The sequence below is a fragment of the Chiloscyllium plagiosum genome, chromosome 31 (genome assembly GCF_004010195.1).
Source record: "Chiloscyllium plagiosum isolate BGI_BamShark_2017 chromosome 31, ASM401019v2, whole genome shotgun sequence".
NCBI lineage: Eukaryota > Metazoa > Chordata > Chondrichthyes > Orectolobiformes > Hemiscylliidae > Chiloscyllium > Chiloscyllium plagiosum.
The window spans coordinates 41181524-41191533 of record NC_057740.1 but is presented as its reverse complement, the minus strand read 5'-3'; the positions used below and the strand labels follow the sequence as shown (position 1 = coordinate 41191533).

At 46.0% G+C, this 10010-nt stretch overlaps 1 protein-coding gene across 7 annotated transcripts in view; it reads left to right on the top strand.

Annotated features, from left to right (window-relative positions):
• LOC122565478 (cAMP-specific 3',5'-cyclic phosphodiesterase 4C-like) overlaps positions 1-10010 on the top strand; it is a 334615-nt gene that overhangs the window by 243873 nt on the left and 80732 nt on the right. The window lies entirely within an intron of this gene.

The following is a 10010-nucleotide window of genomic DNA, read 5'->3' as shown; positions in this document are numbered from 1 at the left end:
GAGTCTAGATTAGAGTGGTGCTGGAAATACACAGCAGGTCTGGTTTTCCTCCTCTCTGTACAAGAATCTCAGTGAGTGTCTGTCTCTCTACTCTGCAGGCACCCTGCCTCTATTCCTGATGAAGGGCTTTTGCCCGAAACGTCGATTTTCCTGCTCCTCGGATGCTGCCTGACCTGCTGTGCATTTCCAGCACCACTCTAATCTAGACTCTGGTTTCCAGCATCTGCAGTCATTGTTTTTACCTAGTGGTACCATCACTTGGCTGTTAATTCAGAGACTCAGAGAATGCTCCGGGGACTTGGTTTGAATCCCACCATGGCAGAGAGTGGAATTTGAATTTGATTAAAAATTTGAAATCAAGAATCTAAATAATGACCATGAATTGATCAATGGGGGGGAAACCCATCTGGTTCACTTATGTCCTTCAGGGAAGGAAATCTGCTGTATTCACCTGGTCTGGCTTACATGTGACTCCAGACTCTCAGCAATGTGGCTGACTCTGGGCAATTAGGACTGGGCCAGCCAGCAAGACCCTTTCCCTATCAATGAAGTTCTCCAAGGGGAACGGCACTCTGGGACAGATCCTTGCTCCTCAGAGTCATGATAAGAAATCCTTAATATTCACGTGAAGAGGACGGTAACAAGGGAGGTAATGGCCTACTGGTATTATCGCTAGATTAATGTTCTGGGGACCCAGTTCTGAATCCTGCTATGGCAGGTGATGGAATTTGAATTTGATAAAAATCTGAAATCAAGATGTAAATGGTGATCATGAGACCATTTGCCAATTGTCAGAAAAAAAACCCATCTGGATCACTGATGTCCATCAGGGAAGGAAATCTACCCTCCTTACCCGGCCTGGCCTACATATGACTCCAGACCCACAGCAACGTGGTTGCCTCTGAAATGGCCCAGCAATTCACGCAGTTCAAGGGAAGAGCAATAAATGGCTGGCCAGCATTGCCCATGTCCTACAAATGAATAAAAACAAACATTACCCAAACCCCCATTCTGCAGATCCTGTGATGGGTGAGAATCCATCCCCTGACTCTGTGGGTTGCGTCTCGTGGAAGTAACCATCACTAGATAGTCATCAGGTTAGAGTGTAGCCATCATAGTGAGACTATTGACTTCTTTGGTTAAAAGTAGTCAAGCCACTAGAGAATCTGAACAAGGAGGTCTAGTTCACTGCATGATGGTAAGTGGTAACATTCGCTAGTTGCACATAATGACTAGGGCTGTCAGAAACAGGAACATCTCACCCAATCAGATTTCCAGCTGGGCTCTTCATTGATTCCTGAAGAAGGGCTTATGCCCGAAACGTCGATTCTCCTGTTCCTTGGATGCTGCCTGACCTGCTGCGCTTTTCCAGCAACACATTTTCAGCTCTGATCTCCAGCATCTGCAGTCCTCACTTTCTCCTCTTCATTGTTCACCCAAGGGGGGTGTATGACATCATCAGATTGAAACATAGAACATTACAGCACAGTACAGGCCCTTCAACCCTCGATGTTGCGCCAGCCCGTGAAACCAATCTGAAGCCTATCGAACCAACACTATTTCATGCATATATTTATCCAATGACCATTTAAATGCCCTTAAAGTTGTTGGGTCTACTATTGTTGTAGGCAGTGTGTTCCATGCCCCTACTACTCTGAGTAAAGAAAATACCCCTGACATCTGTCCTATATCTATCACCCCTCAATTTAAAGCTATGTCCCCTTGTGCTAGCCATCGCCATCCGAGGGAAAAGGCTCTCACTGTCCACCCTATCTAACCCTCTGATTGTCTTATATGTCTCTATTAAGTCACCTCTCAACCACCTTCTCTCTAATGAAAACAGCCTCATGTTCCCTCAGCCTTTCCTCATGAGACCTTCCCTCCATACCAGGCAACATCCTAGTAAATCTGCTTTGAACCCTTTCCAAAGCTTCCACATCCTTCCTATAATGCGGTGACCAGAACTGTGCACAATACACAATAGTGTGGCCGCACTAGAGTTTTGTACAGCTGCAATATGACCTCATGGCTCTGAAACTCAATCCCTCTACCAATAAAAGCTAACACACCATGCACCTTCTTAACATCCCGATTAACCTGGGTGGCAACTTTTGAGGGATCTATGTACATGGAGACCGAGATCTCTCTGCTTTTCTACACTACCAAGAATCTTACCATTAGCCCTGTACTCTGTATTCCTGTTGCTCCTTCCAAAGTGAATCACCTCACACTTTTTTTCATTAAACTCCATTGGGTGGAGCTCAATACAGTCACTGACATTAACCCTTTCAGAACTATGACCTTCTACAATGCACTGTGCCCAGGTACAAATACTGAAGGGATACTAACCTTGTCACTCACTGCTGACAGAGCAAACCACCTGATGATTTCACATTCCATCAACATATAATTTTGCTTAGAATCCAGAAAAGAGGGTGTATCTCAATATCAAAGAGTCTGACCTCTAAAAATCCATCTGAAAATGAAATGACTGAGTTGTATGGAGACTTAAATTGACTGGAAAAAGTAAACAAAAAATCCTGACAAAGGCAAAAGGAGACACTGATATTAACCAGGGTCAGAGTCTGATGTGGATTTCAATCCCACCTCATCCTTTAGACCATGACTGGGACTGAACACCCAGTCCAGTACAGAGGAGGGTCAGTGCTGAGGGAGCGCCGCACTGTCGGAGGGTCAGTGCTGAGGGAGCGCTGCACTGTCAGATTAATGTCAGAGAGTGGGTGCCCTGGGTCTGATCTTCATCCTCCTGCCAACACCAGTTAAAAAAGCAAACCTGATCATCTGCTCAATATCATGTTGCTGATTTTAGGATGTTGCTATTTGGAAATTGCACATCGCTGAACCCCAACAGTGACTGCCCGCCAAAGTGGACTCCAGTGAGGTGTGAGGGTGCTATGGGCAATTCTGAAAGGGCTAATGGTTTGGGAGGAGATGGAGTTTAAGTTAAATTGGTCACAGACAACCCCCCCCCTCACTCAGTCAGATAATTGGAAGGATCTGGGTGGAAACGAGAGGGCGTAAGAGTAAATTAGGAATTCTACTCCCTGGAAGAACAAGGGAAGACATTTAGAAGGAAAATTCTGCAAAACCACCTTTGTTTCCAAGGTAACCAGCTAAGCATGGCAACCTGTAGCAGTTACCTGGGAGACGCCCTGTCTTCACCATCCAGGCTAATGATTGGACGGTTCTGTAGAGATGTTGAGATGAAGTGGAAGGTTTGAGCATGCGCCAGAGTTTTTGTTTTTTTGACAGAGGAGACTGGGAAACAACCAGCACATGCCTTGGGCAATGACGCCACGGGGTCAGGGTCAAAAGACAGGAATGGGAAGAGTTCAAGTCCCAGAGTGGCCGGGTCGGGAAAGTGTCCAATCACAGGTCGGAGAATCTGTATGGACTCAGCAACCAACCTGGATGTGGGAAATGGTGGGGCAGGGGGCAGCGAGGGAAGGGAAGGGGAGGGGGGAAGCAGAAGCGAATTGCTTTACCTGTGTGGTGTCTGTCCAGCGTCTCTGTCCTTCCTCAGACTGTGACACCTCTTCCCCCAAACCCAGTCCTTTCCATCCCACCAATCTGGCCCAAACCACAATGTCTACAGAATCAACACGGAAACAGAATGTGGCTTCCTGGTCCATACAACAACACTGCATTCGCAGAGCACACTATCCCCGCGGGACATCTCGCAACCCGTCAGCCTGAGTGTTTTTGTTTAATGAATTGCATGTTAATTTCCACTCATCAAAAACCCACATGCAGCAAAACTGAGCAGAGAGAGCTCTCAGAACCACAGACATGTTACAGCCCATCGGGCCTGAATTGACTTGTCTCATTGTGTCGTTACCCAGTGCCAATTCTCCCCCAGACCCTTGCACACAATGTGCCTCTTGAATCTCCCAATGCACCTGCCTCCCTCACATTTCCAGGCAGTGCATTCCACACCCTCACCACCCACTGAGGGGGAAACGTTAATACTCAAATCTGCCTTACTTCATTTGCAAGCCACTATATAACTCCTCTGAACTTTGTCAAGTATTGGGCTGTGGTAGTTTTTACATCCTCCTGGGAGTGTGGATGGGATCTCAGTTTAACCCTTCACCTATAAACAGTGCTGCAGTTTCTCAGAGAGTCTGTCTGGATTGAGAAACTAATCCCTTGATCCTGTGACTCGGACACTGGCTCTCTCTCTGCTGCGTGTGTCCGTGTGTATCCATGTGTATCTGTGTCTGTGTGTCCATATGTGTGTGTTTGGAAGAAGATCGTGGGTGGGGGTGGTGGCACGTTCTCTGCAGTGTAGTGGAGTCAACATTTATCTCATTACTGTCACCATTAGCCCCCTTCTCCCTGCTCCCCGCTCCCACGGCGTTAGCTCCCTGCTCCCACTGCGCTGTGTGAGGGGGAGCTCGCTGTGCAAAGGTTGACTTTGTTTCCTACAACACAACTGAGACTGATCTTTCAGTGTAACCTCACTGGCTCAAACATAGTCTGAGATTTTCTAAGATATGCAGTGACGCTAGAGCACTGCAAATCTCAATTCTTGTGCTGTGGGTGAAAAATAGATGCTGAGTGGACATTTGAGGGTGGAGAAGAGTGGGGGAGGGTCTTCTGTCCTGTCGGAGGAGGTTGGTTACAGAGAGATTGGGGTGGTCTCTGTATTCAGTCTGAAGGAAGGGAGTGCAGTCAGAAACAGCTGAAGTTCACCAGGTCACAGCTGCACCAATAAACAGTTTACTTCAAGTGAAACACTGTAGACAGAGAACGAATGTCATAGTTGGGGAGCTTAGGGTCATAGAGATGTGGAAGGAGAAAACGAGGACTGCAGATCTTGGAAATCAGAGTCGAGAGTGTGGCGCTGGGAAAAGCACAGCAGGTCAGGCAGCATCCGAGGAGCAGGAGAATCAATGTTTCGGGCATAATCCCTTCGTCAGGAATACTGGCTTATGCAATGCCGTCAGCAATGGAGCCGTGAACGTGGGGAATGGGCTGGCACTGGCTGATTATGTAGCCTGAGACACGTGTATTACGGGACTTAGATAAAGTCATAGAGATGTATAGCGCGGAAACAGACCCTTCGATCCAACCTGTCCATGCCGACCAAATATCCCAACCCAATCTAGTTCCCACCTGCCAGCACCCGGCCCATATCCCTTCAAACCCTTCCTATTCATATACCCATCCAAAAGCCTCTTAAATGTTGCAATTGTACCAGTCTCCACCACATCCTCTGGCAGCTCATTCCATACACGTACCACCCTTTGAGTGAAAAAGTTGTCCCGTAGGTCTCTTTTATATCTTCCCCCTCTCACCGTAAACCTCTGCCCTCTGGTTCTGAACTCCCGGACCCCAGGAAAAGACTTTGCCTACTTATCCTATTCATGCCCCTCCAAATTTTGTAAACCTCTATATAGTCACCCCTCAGCCTCTGACGCTCCAGGAAAAACAGCCCCAGCCTGTTCAGCCTCTCTTCCTATACCTCAAATCCTCCAACCCTGGCAACATCCTTGTAAATCGTTTCTGAACTCTTTCAAGTTTGACAGCATCTTTCTGATAGGAAGGAGACCAGAATCGCACACAATATTCCAACAATGGCCTAACCAATGTCCTGTACAGCCGCAACATGACTTCCCGACTCCTGTACTCCACACACTGACCAAAAAAGGAAAGCATACCAAACGCCTTCTTCACTATCCTATCTACCTGCGACTCCACTTTCAAGGAGCTATGAACCTGCACTCCAAGGTCTCTTTGTTCAGCAATGTTTCCCAGGACCTTTCCATTAAGTGTATATGCAGCACCTCACGTTTATCAGGTGATTGTCACTGTTATTGTAAATGACCTACATAGGACTGGAGGAGATTACAGAGATGATAAAGGGTGAACAGGGCTGCACTCCAAGGTCCCTTTGTTCAGCAATGTTTCCCAGGACCTTTCCATTAAGTGTATAAGTCCTGCCAAGATTTGCTTTCCCAAAATGCAGCACCTCACGTTTATCAGGTGATTGTCACTGTTATTGTAAATGACCTACATAGGACTGGAGGAGATTAAAGGGTGAACAGGGTAGTGTTTGAATACAGGAACATGAAAAGGCTAATCAGTCACCGAGTCATAGAGGTGAACAGCACAGAAACAGACTCTTCGGTCCAACGCATCCATGCCAACCAGATATCCGAAATAAATTAGCCAGCATTTGGCCCATATCCCTCTAAACCATTTCTATTCATCTACGTATCCACAAGTCTATTAGATGTTGTAATGGTACCAGCCTTCACCAATTCCTCTGGCAAGTCATTCCATACGTGCACCACCCTCTGCATGAAAGCCCCTGACCATAATTTATAATTCTATTGGATTGTGGTTAATGAGTGCTTGAACTCATTAACTTGCTCATCCTTAAGACCCTCATACAACAAACATATACCTCCTTTTAAGGTGTTTACATCCTCCCACTTACCCCCTTCCTGGCCATGCCTCTTTGGGGGAAGAGAGTTTCAGATTTCCACTCCATAAAGAAGTATATTTGGACCTCATCCCTGAATGGCCTGAAATTTTGGTGTGATTTGACAGACCTGGATGTATATATTTTCATTTTCACCCTTGCCTGGATTTATGAAGTTAATTTCCTCAGGCCTGTGGTTTGAATCTGCAGCCAGAATTCTGGATCGCCACCCATTTCCATGGTTTCTGCTCATCTGCCAGGACCTGTGTGAAAGAGAGGTCTGGAATGGACATGACTCTTGATGAAGCATTGGGAGAAGCTGACCATAAACTCCTTGGAGCAGGTTACCTCGAGAAACTCAACGTTGTGAAGACCTCTGACAGATTTAATATGGAGAAGCATTTACAGGGTAGGGGGATGGAGAGAATAGAGGGGAGGCTGATAACGAGAGAAACATAGAAAATAGGGGCAGGGTAGCCCATTCGGCCCTTCGAGCATGCTCCACCACTCACCATGATTATGGCTGATCATCCACCTGAGTCCCCTATTCCCACGTTCTCCCACATACCCTTTGATCCTTTTAGCTCAAAGAACTAAACCCCATTCCTTCTTGAAAATGTTCAAGGTTTTGAACTCTCTTTGTAAGCTGTACTTTTTTTTTGTTCTTAATCTTAAAATTATTTAAAATGGTGCCAGATCATGATGACACTGTATTTTACTGTTCTTCTCACTCATGATAATAAAATCATTCACTCATTCATTCATCCACTTTCTGGAGGAATTCTACAATCTCACCACTCTCTGGATGAAGAAATTTCTCCTCATCTCAGTCTGAAATGGCCTACATGGGATTATTAGCTCCAGTTCCCTGGTTCTGGACTCCTTGGTCATTGGGAACATCCTTCCTGCATTTACCCTGTACAAGTCATTTTGCTGTGACGCGTGTTTTGTTAATGCAAATTTGCCAACTGTGGATACTATTTCTAAAGCGCAAACTTTTAAAACATGTATTGGATGTGATGTGATTACATCGCCAACACTTTAAGCGCTGTTTCTAAAGCACGACTTTTCCATAATGCAGGCTTGCACAAGAATGCAACCATCGCTTTATAGAAGAACTACCTGTATTGTCCTGTTGGAAATTTATCAGTTTTTATGAAATCCTCCCACATTCCAACGTCTTTCAATTCTGAAGAAAGATCACTGAACTCAAAATATTCACTCCGTTTCGCTTTCCACCGATGTCTGACCTGCTGAGTATCTGTTTTTTCTTTCACACATAGAGATGCACATAGTCTGTGCTCACACCAGGGAGGATACCTGATGTTGCAGATGTGTGCTGGACTGGAGAGTTTGTTCTAAAGGAACATTGGTTGGTCTGGGCTGGTTCCTTTTCATCTTGGAGGCCAAGGAGAAATTTAATTCAGGTGATAAAGTGATGAGGGGTCTCAATGGAGTGGGTGTCGCAGGACTGCAGAGCTTAGATTTGAACACTTGGTTGTAAGATCACTTAGCCCTGTCTGTCACTTGCTCCTTATGCTTTAAGGCCAACAATTAGTCATGTTTGGTAGCTTCACCAGGTTGACATCTTATTTTCTGGTATTGCTGGTGCTGCTGCTGGCATGCTCTCCTGTGCTCTCCATTGAACCAGGATTGATCCCCTGGATTGATGGTAATGATTGAGTTGGGGATATGCTAAGCCATGAGGTTACATGAGGTGGAGTACAATTCTGCTGCTGTTGATGGCCCAAAGTGCCTCATGGATACCCAGTTTTGTTTGAAGTCTGTCCCATTTAGCATAGGATGTACTCTGAGTGAGGGATTCCAATGCCCACTACCAAGAGTGGCTCAGCAGCAGTACTACTGATCGAGCTGGTCGGGTCCTAAAGGACACAGCTGCTAGACTGGGTCTGCGGCAGGTGGTGAGGGAACCAACAAGAGGGAAAAGAAGTCTCAATCTCATCCTCATCAACCTGCCGGCTGCAAATACATCTCTCCATGACAGTATCGGTAAGAGCGACCACTGCACAGTCCTTGATGAGACAAAGTCCCGCCTTCACATTGAGCATACCCTCTATTGTGTTGAGTGGCACAGATTGGTAAGGATGAGGTTGAGACTGCTTTTCCCTCTTGTTGGTTCCCTCACCACCTGCTGCAGACCCAGTCTAGCAGTTTTCTCCTTCAGACCTGACCAGCTCGATCTGTTGTACTGCAGGTGAGCCACTCTTGGTAGTGGGCATTGGAATCCCTCACTCAGAGTACATTCTGTGCTTTCTGTAAGTGGTGTGCAACATGGAGGAGGACCCAATTTATCAGCTGAGGGTAATCAGCAGGAGGTTTCCTTGCCCATGCTTAACCTGAAGCCATGAGACCACGTGAGGTCTGAAGTCAATATTGAGGACACCCAGAGCAACTCCCTCCTGACTGTATCCCACTGTGCCACCCCCTCTGCTGGGTCTGTCCTGCCGGTGGGACAGGACATATCCAGGGATGGTGACAGTTGTCTGTGAGGTATGATTCCATGAACATGACTATAACAGGCTGTTGATTGACTAGTCTGTGACACAACTCTCCCAATTTTGGCACTAACCCCCAAATGTTAGCGAGGAGGAGTTTGAAGGGTTGATAGGGCTGTTTCTGCCATTGTCTTTTCTGGTAACACATCTGCGTGCTTTCATTTCTGCTTTGAGACTTTGTAGTGATTAAGTGGCCTGCCAGGCCATTTCAGAGGGCAGTTGAGAGTTAGCCTGTGCGCCTGGAGTCACGTGTAGGCCAGACCAGGTGATTATGGCAGATTTCCTGACCTGAAGGACATTAGTGAACTAGTTGGGTTTTTTTTCTGACAATTGACAATGGTTCCATGGTCTTCAGTAGATTCTTGTTTTGTTGCAGATATAATGATGCAGTTTTTTTAAAAAATTACATTTATCCTGTGGCAGGATTTGAACCTAGCTCCCCCAGAACATTGCTTGCGTCTCTGAACTAATAGTCTAGCGATAATACGACTTGGCAATGACTTCTCCTCCTCCCCCTGTGTGTGACTGTGTATTCCATGTGTCCATGCGTGTCTCTGTATACCTGTGTGTGTGTTCATGTGTCTATTTGTATATGTGTTTCATAACTGTATATGTGTCTGTGTGTATTCCATGTGTCTGTGTGTATTGTCAGTTATGTTTGCATGTCTGTGTTCCATGACTCTTTGTGTGTTCCATTGTGTGTCTGTTTGTATCTGTGCTCCATGGCTGTCTCTGCATGTGTGTGAAGCATGTATGTGTTTGTGTTCCATGACTCTGTTTCTTTGTGAATGTACGTATATCTGACTGTGTGTGCGTGTATGTATGTCTGTACGTTTGTGTGTATCTGTGTGTATCTGTGTGTATGTATCTCTGTGTGTGCGTGTATGTATCTGTGTGTATGTATCTCTGTGTGTGTGCGTGTATGTATCTGTGTGTATGTATCTCTGTGTGTGCGTGTATGTATCTGTGTGTATGTATCTCTGTGTGTGTGCGTGTATGTATCTGTGTGTATGTATCTCTGTGTGTGTGCGTGTATGTATCTG